The sequence below is a fragment of the Mizuhopecten yessoensis genome, unplaced genomic scaffold (genome assembly GCF_002113885.1).
Source record: "Mizuhopecten yessoensis strain PY_sf001 unplaced genomic scaffold, ASM211388v2 scaffold4977, whole genome shotgun sequence".
Classification (NCBI taxonomy): Eukaryota; Metazoa; Mollusca; class Bivalvia; order Pectinida; family Pectinidae; genus Mizuhopecten; species Mizuhopecten yessoensis.
Genome location: NW_018405816.1, coordinates 392,947 through 401,332, shown reverse-complemented (window position 1 = coordinate 401,332; position 8,386 = coordinate 392,947). Strand labels below are relative to the sequence as shown.

The window sequence follows — 8,386 nt, the reverse complement described above, 5'->3', positions numbered from 1 at the left end:
GATAAAAATACTAGTTCCTAACCGATAGTGCACCATACAGGTCTGTGACACAATCATTCTGCATAGGCTTAATGTCTATTTCTCTTCTAGCTGGGATTCATTGAAGCAGCACTGATTAGCTGTATATTGTATTCGTAAAATCACACGACAAAATCTCAGATATTGATTGAATAATGACATGAGGACGATTAACCCTTAGGCTGCTACGCACGGCATATGCCGTTTTGAAAAGTCGGGCCATCAGTGCTACGCAGGGCATATGTCGTTTCTCGGTCTGTAGGTTTTGATCGGTAGCCAGGAAGTGTGAAGTCGGGTTGTTGCTATACCAAACCCGAACGTGTATAGTAGAAGGCTTCTGATTGGTTGTTTTGTCATTACTTTCGATATTCACGGCAGTGTAAGCTAGTAATAAGCAAAGGTGTGCGAGAGAATTTCAAATCGAAAAAAACATCATAAAAATGGCGGACGTGTAGATTGAAGCGATGAATATGATGGTAAACATTTATTCTCCATCGTCACCTACGATGATAATAAAGGTTTTGAAGGGTTTGACTTGGTTGATGTGGAAATACTTCGGTGTAACATAATATGTTACTTTCCAATAAACGGCTTTGTGCCCTACGCAAACAGGAAAAATATCGGCGGACCGAGGCGCACATGTCATCTGCAGGTGAGGCCGAATTGAACATTGACATTGATACGTTTTGAGCCGATTTATTTCTTCAAACTTTTTATCGGTGATTTAATCATAAACTAGACCGTAGCTAAGATATATCTATATGCCGACTGTGACAGTTAATGTATTGAATGGCGACCTGAAACCGGTAGAAAATCACATGCAATTCTTTACGAAATACCTGACCTTTTTACCTGAGAATCTCCGTGTAAATTACAGCGTCTTATGTCAAAAATGAAGTTTATAATCTCTGTTATCATTTGCCAATCCCATTTGCGGACAGAAATAATTTTAAAATGATCTTTCTCTTGCTTAAATCCCATTAATTAAAAGTTTAACATTTTCTTACCTTTATTACCACCTGTACAGGTAAATACTGAAGCAACTTTAGAATTGAAAACGTCAATATAAGCTAGAGACAACAACGAACAATTTTCATACAACTTTTTTTCACATATAACAAATATTTTCCAAGTTATGCACATTTGAAAAATCAAGTAAATTAATTTAAATTTCAATAATTAATTCAGCAGTGGTGTCCCTTTACATAGAAATCAATGTAGCAGCCTAAGGGTTAAACAATGGTGGGCAGTATTACTTTCATACAATTACATCACTGGGGACTATGACTTACATGTAGCTTACAGCATGCTCTGTGACATAGCTTTCTTCCTTAGTCGTTTGCCAATATATCACACTACTTGCCAATATAGTTTTCCGTGGTGTGTGATGTACAAAATCCATTACTGCCTTCTTCTGAGTGCACTATGGTATTGCATTGTTGCCTTGGGAAGGGATATATAGAATCATTCACCCCCTTGGGGGTGAGATAGGGGAATCTCAACCCGAGGGGGAAGGTTCTTAAGTTGGCAAACACGAGGCTTTGTCGAGTGTTTGGCAACTGAAGAATCTTTTCCCGAGGGTTTAGATTCCTCTATCTTACCCACAAGGGGGTGAATGATTCTTTTTCTCTTACCCTGTTCTTCCAATGTGTATCATATACACAATGTAATGACAACGTTACATGCTAAATTCAGGGTTGACGTGTCGTTGATGGATTGTTGACGTGACGTCATTGTATTGTTGAAGTGACGTCACACCATTGTTATGAATAGGGGAATCCCCCCCTGTCTCGGCCCTAGGGCGGAGACAGATAAATCTAGCACCGGCAAAACGGGAGATAAATCTGTCAGGTGTGGGAGAAATAGTGCTCTCACCTTGGCAATACTTAGTTCCCTTGACAACAGTAGGAGATCATTGCACCCTCCAATTAGAGCAGAAGGCAGTGATAGATGAAAAAGATGAAATCTGAAAAGAAATATGTCTATAGATAAAATCCATTATTACGCTTTAAACTGGATATATATTTATAAAAAAAAAAAGTTGTGAACAATTTATGAATTGAGGTATTGATGATGGGTAGTAATACCAACCAGACAGCCTCTTGATCAATGCTCTATAATATAAATTTGTCAGTATAAATAGCCCTAATGTCTTGTTGGTCACAGACCAGGTTTTGTTACACACCAATTTCAGATAACAGCTGGGTAAACTAGTGCAAATGAGGGCCATTTTTATGATAAATTCATATTAGAGAGCAACAAACCAATATGCCTAAATGTGCAGCCAAACTGATCAATGTGTATGTCCTGTCAGGGATTGGGAAGAGCAAGCTAGAGTCATGGAACAGAAGTACATTCATATTTGGAAATATAGCCAATAGAGTGTAGACAATCTTTTTCATCGCTGTCCTTTAACTATAATTGGCCTTAGAAAACAAAAATATACCAAGAGCCATTGGTAAGATGTGCATGTGATGAGGCAGAGAAATCCTCCGAAGAGCGTTGGTCACTTTTAGATTACACATGGCACAGGTAATGGTCATTAGTTATATATAATACTACTTAGTGCTACCAATTCAGATTTTAATTTTTGGAAGCTGCTATACATGCTCCTACCAGATTTATATCTGGGTAATTATCATGGAGAATACTACAAAGTGGTTAATCTTGACTCCATGTTAAAATCAGGGGTTCTTCAAATATTTCAAATATTTTTTCAACATCAAAGAATTGTTTGTGGCAAAAACCAGCTTATATCAAGCATTTATGTTACCCTTTACAAGAACAATTTTGAGTGGGAGGATTCCAAACAAAATTGTCCTGACTAATTAATGACAGAACTGACTATAATCGTGGAGATATAGGTAGGTTAGGAGATACAGGTAGGACGTACTAGCAGGTGTGACTCGTGGGTGAGCTGATGTCTTTCATCCATCTTATTCCTGATTGCATAAAAGAAAACCTAACAAGACTGCGTCAAGCCTCTATATATATTTACCTTGTGCATTAGTTTGATTATATACTTGAATAGTTGCAAGGCGTTAGACAAGATTGATCATTTCTCCGCCACTTGTTCAGGATTGATGATGGGATACAGCTGGCTGAGGTACAGTGGCAATGCCGCCGTCAGATTACAGGACTTCCCATAACAAGGTGTCTGACCACGCTTGTTACATTGTTACATCTATCATATCACGTGTAATCTTATAAGTTTATAAACTAAAAACAGATTCACAATATATGTAATACACTCCAGATATACATCAGCTGATATATCTAAGCTGTAGCTGGCATGCTTGTCTGCTTCAGATAACACGTTTAATGGGAGACTTTGTCTGCTTTTATACTTAAAACTCGTATTACACCAATAAAAGATAATCATTTCAACAAGGACACCTACACAGACTTCTCACTGGGGGGACGAGATCGGGATCATCACATGTTTGAGCGATGAGGAAGAGGAGGAGGAGGAGTTCTAGGTAAATTAGAGGTTGCCATTTTATGAAATGTAATTTATTAGCAGCTTGAAAAATATGCATAGGCTAGGGTAGCTATCTATATCCGACAGAAGTTATGTGCCTTCTGGAGAACCCATCCGAGATGCACACCATGTCACTTAGAGCGTGGGAAAAATGCTGTGTAGTAGCTCCGTGGTAGTAAGAATCTTAGAGATGTGTTATTTTTGTGATAGCTTAGCCAAGTTTTTGAAATTCTGTGCACAAGAGATAGCTAGAGAAAATATATCTGATGAGAAGATTGGGCCACGATTCTGTGGAGAGTCGAATGTGTTACATGTGAGTCAAGCTGATTACTGTCCCTATCTTTCCTGCGGTGAACTTGATAGCAGTATGATGCTGATGCTGATGATGTTACTATGGTACTTGTGTTTCTGTGTTGATAGGTATTAACCTTAATAGCAATGCATTAAAAAATCAGATCAGGCAAATTCCACATACCTCAATATATAAGTAGGGGTATTAATTAGTGAAATGGTTGGATAGGCAATAACTATTTTTGTGTAGTAAAACTGAACATTCCAGAGAATCCAATCTCAAGTACAGTTTAGCCAATCAACTTACAGTTCCAACAACTATTTGCGTCCCTTAATAATGAAATGATCCAAACTTTCTATACCCGAAGATTTTCAGACATCATTTAAGATATGATGGCTAAGTATAAAACAGATCTATCTGTGTTGTGTTGTGAAGGGATCTGTGTGGTAAACTATAGAAGGGTTGGTCTTGTGTTGTATAGGTAGCTAGAGCTGTCAATGAACATTGTACTGCTTAGATTGCCCTCAATGTATTAAAATGTTCTAAGCTGTAAATCATACAAATTATTGTCTCTATGTTGTGTTGTATAGACTGGGTAGCGACTTCTATGATTATCACTTATTATCCTCTGTATATATATTGACATGAGCAAGTCTATCCTCTGTATATATTGACATGAGCAATTCTATATCCTCTGTATATATTGACATGAGCCAGTCTATCCTCTGTATATATTGACATGAGCAAGTCTGTCCTCTGTATATATTGACATGGGCAAGTCTATCCTCTGTATATATTGACTTGATCAAGTCTATATCCTCTGTATATATTGACATGGGCAAGTCTATCCTTTGTATATATTGACATGGGCAAGTCTATCCTCTGTATATATTGACTTGATCAAGTCTATATCCTCTGTATATATTGACATGAGCAAGTCTGTCCTCTGTATATATTGACATGGGCAAGTCTATATCCTCTGTATATATTGACATGAGCAAGTCTATATCCTCTGTATATATTGACATGAGCAAGTCTAAATCCTCTGTATATATTGACATGAGCCAGTCTATCCTCTGTATATATTGACATGAGCAAGTCTATATCCTCTGTATATATTGACATGGGCAAGTCTAAATCCTCTGTATATATTGACATGAGCAAGTCTATCCTCTGTATATATTGACATGAGCAAGTCTAGATCTACAGTCACTTTACCATCCAATGTGATCAAGATATTAGACCTGCTCAAGTCCATAGACAAGAAAATAATCATGTAACGTTGTATCGACTAATTTGAAGCTTCGGATAAACAATCTGTGTTATGTTATAAAACAAAGAAAACATATCTATATAGTGGGAATCGACAAAGAAAACATATCTATAAAGTGGGAATCCACAAAGAAAACATATCTATATAGTGGGAATCCACAAAGAAAACATATCTATATAGTGGGAATCAACAAAGAAAACATATCTATATAGTGGGAATCGTCAAAGAAAACATACTATATAGTGGGAATCGACAAAGAAAACATATGTATATAGTGGGAATCCACAAAGAAAACATATCTATATAGTGGGAATCGACAAAGAAAACATATCTATATAGTGGGAATCGACAAAGAAAACATATCTATATAGTGGGAATCAACAAAGAAAACATATCTATATAGTGGGAATCGACAAAGAAAACATATCTATATAGTGGGAATCAACAAAGAAAACATATCTATATAGTGGGAATCGACAAAGAAAACATATCTATATAGTGGGAATCAACAAAGAAAACATATCTATATAGTGGGAATCGACAAAGAAAACATATCTATATAGTGGGAATCAACAAAGAAAACATATCTATATAGTGGGAATCGACAAAGAAAACATATCTATATAGTGGGAATCAACAAAGAAAACATATCTATATAGTGGGAATCGACAAAGAAAACATATCTATATAGTGGGAATCAACAAAGAAAACATATCTATATAGTGGGAATCGACAAAGAAAACATATCTATATAGTGGGAATCAACAAAGAAAACATATCTATATAGTGGGAATCGACAAAGAAAACATATCTATATAGTGGGAATCAACAAAGAAAACATATCTATATAGTGGGAATCGACAAAGAAAACATATCTATATAGTGGGAATCGACAAAGAAAACATATCTTTATGGTGGGAATCGACAATGTGCTCTGTTTGAAAGCATAGAAAGAATTCTCTGATTTTTTTGCTGCAAAGCATAGGAACAAAATCCCTGTATCGGGAATCTTAGGAAGAGACTGTGCCTGTGTTGTGAAGTAAACTTCTCCTGTTTCAAGGTCAAGTTTGACATGCTGGGCCAATTAACATTCCTGAGATAATGGTGAGCTTTTATTGGGTATAGTGGGAGATAACAATACAGACCATGTCTGGTAAACACTGTGTTTACCTTTAACCAATACACACTCGCCCCAATATGCACTTCATCTCATGAGATATTTTTCTGGAAGGCTTAATTCTTGCAGCACACCTGATAAAACTGAGTGGATTGGGATGCTGAAATCATGTTTTCGAGCCTCCTTCTTGATACTGTATCTGTAAATTGGTAATTACTCATATCCCTAACAAGTATAAGAAAGTTGAGAGGCTGAGAGGCTGATATAAGAGGCCTTTCTGTAGGACATCATTGATATCAAAGGGCAGAGTTAATGTGTCCTCGACATGTCTAGATTATTAAGTTCTAATTAGTGATTAATTTCATGAATTATCTCTACACACCTGGCATGATAAATAGTGTCAAACTGCTGTTAGATTCTGAAAACAATGCCCTCAGTTAAATTCTTGTCTAACTACCATATATATCTTGCAATAAGCCCATATGGCTATGGCATAATTTCTTACTTAAAGTAGGGGAATGGGCTTATAACAGAACAATGAAATAGCTTTGTTATAATCAGTTTAATATTAATTAGTACTGTATTAGTCATGGTAAGAACATCTCACATTTTCGAATATGGAACCAGAGATCATTTATATCAGTGAAATGAGCGAATTTCAACATCAGTTATTAGGTCACCATCAATGTTAGTTTTTTGTCTTGCCAGGAAGAAGTAATGCAAAAATGACTAAGGTGTTGTTTTTCCGGCAGCAGCGGCATCAACATTAAGTTTTGCGTTTAAGTTAGTTTTACTGTAAGTATAAGTGCTAGACCAACCAAAGTAGGACCATAGATACATCTTATGTAGTCCAGCTCAACAACCCATGCCTCAAATACTGGATGTCTTCTTTGAAATTGTTCCACTGATATGTGCATTGATGGTCAAAGCGGGGCACAGGCGAGACATCAATCTGAATGGCTTGTTATTTCTATAGTCCACTTTTTGCTGTAGTGAAGATTAAATCTTTGTATTTAGAATCTGATCAATGTTTGTAAACCAAAGCCATCACATAGACGTGACTAATTGTAGAACTTGAACTTTGAACCAACTGGGTCGTTAGCGTTGTTTATGGCCCGGTAACAATTGTAAATAAAACACTATTGCAAACTTCTGGGTTCTGACACAATTCTCAAATCTTGTCACATATTATAGCTGTCACACATATTAGCAACAACTTGCAATGATTCCCAACACTATTAAAAAGGGAGATAATTCTGTCTGTTATGATAGAAATCTTTGATAAGTCCACAAATGTTATATGTACTAATAATATACTGACCTTTATTTAACTCCTCAAATGTCCTATAATTATAATTATATCTGTATATATGTACTGGTCAGCAGATGTCATATCCTTAAATATACATGTTTTTCTTCTAAAATTTTATATCCTTATCACCTATCTCCTATTGGCACACAGATATCAAATACAGTGTGTTTATAATGTATTTCACTATTTGATGATGAAGAAATAGTAGATGAGGTTGCTTTTGAGGTCTGAAGGTCAAAGTTCCAGTTATAGTTACTTCACAATATAGTCTCAGGTACTGTGCAATAACTGACAATCATAATGCTATTGACAGCAGCATTTACAATAGTTTACAGAGTGTGACAACAGGAACTGGTTGGTAATGTTACACACCTCATCCAAATGAAGCTTTGATAAATTTGTTTTACTGTATTCTAGTTTTATAGGTCTGATTGTGTTCCCATGTCATTATCATACACTTGAAAGACTTATGTTGTAGGCTCAAAAACAGTAAAGCATTTTATTGGAACGCTTTAATTTTGTCTGGCAAATACATTAATACATCCTATACAGTACAACAAAGACCGGGTAAGCTTTGGGCGCTCCGACGCTGTGTTGTGATGAAAGAGAACTAAAAGTTACAAGTCGTGTTTGGAAACAAAGAACGTATCTGCAAAGCAATTTAACTGCTAATACTTTGAATTTGTTTCCGATAAAAATAGATCATTGTTTTATCCTATTACCCCCCTCCCCTATTTATATTCCACCACCTGAAATAGATCATTGTTTTATCCTGTTACACCCCTCCCCTATTTATATTCCACCACTGTAAATAGATCATTGTTTTACCCTGTTACCCCCCCTCCCCTATTTATATTCCACCACTGTAAATAGATCATTGTTTTACCCTGTTA

The 8,386-nt window shown here is 36.1% G+C and overlaps 1 protein-coding gene across 3 annotated transcripts in view; it reads left to right on the top strand.

The window, feature by feature from the left end:
* Positions 1 to 8,386, top strand: part of LOC110450084 (pleckstrin homology domain-containing family H member 1-like) — a 250,357-nt gene that overhangs the window by 50,696 nt on the left and 191,275 nt on the right. The window contains exon 1 of one of the 3 annotated variants that reach the window (XM_021497341.1): positions 3,433 to 3,497. The exons of the other annotated variants lie outside the window; for them this stretch is intronic. The gene's annotated coding sequence lies outside the window, so the exon portion shown is untranslated. Of the gene's footprint in view, positions 1 to 3,432; positions 3,498 to 8,386 lie in introns of those variants that run through there. 3 annotated transcript variants of the gene reach the window in all.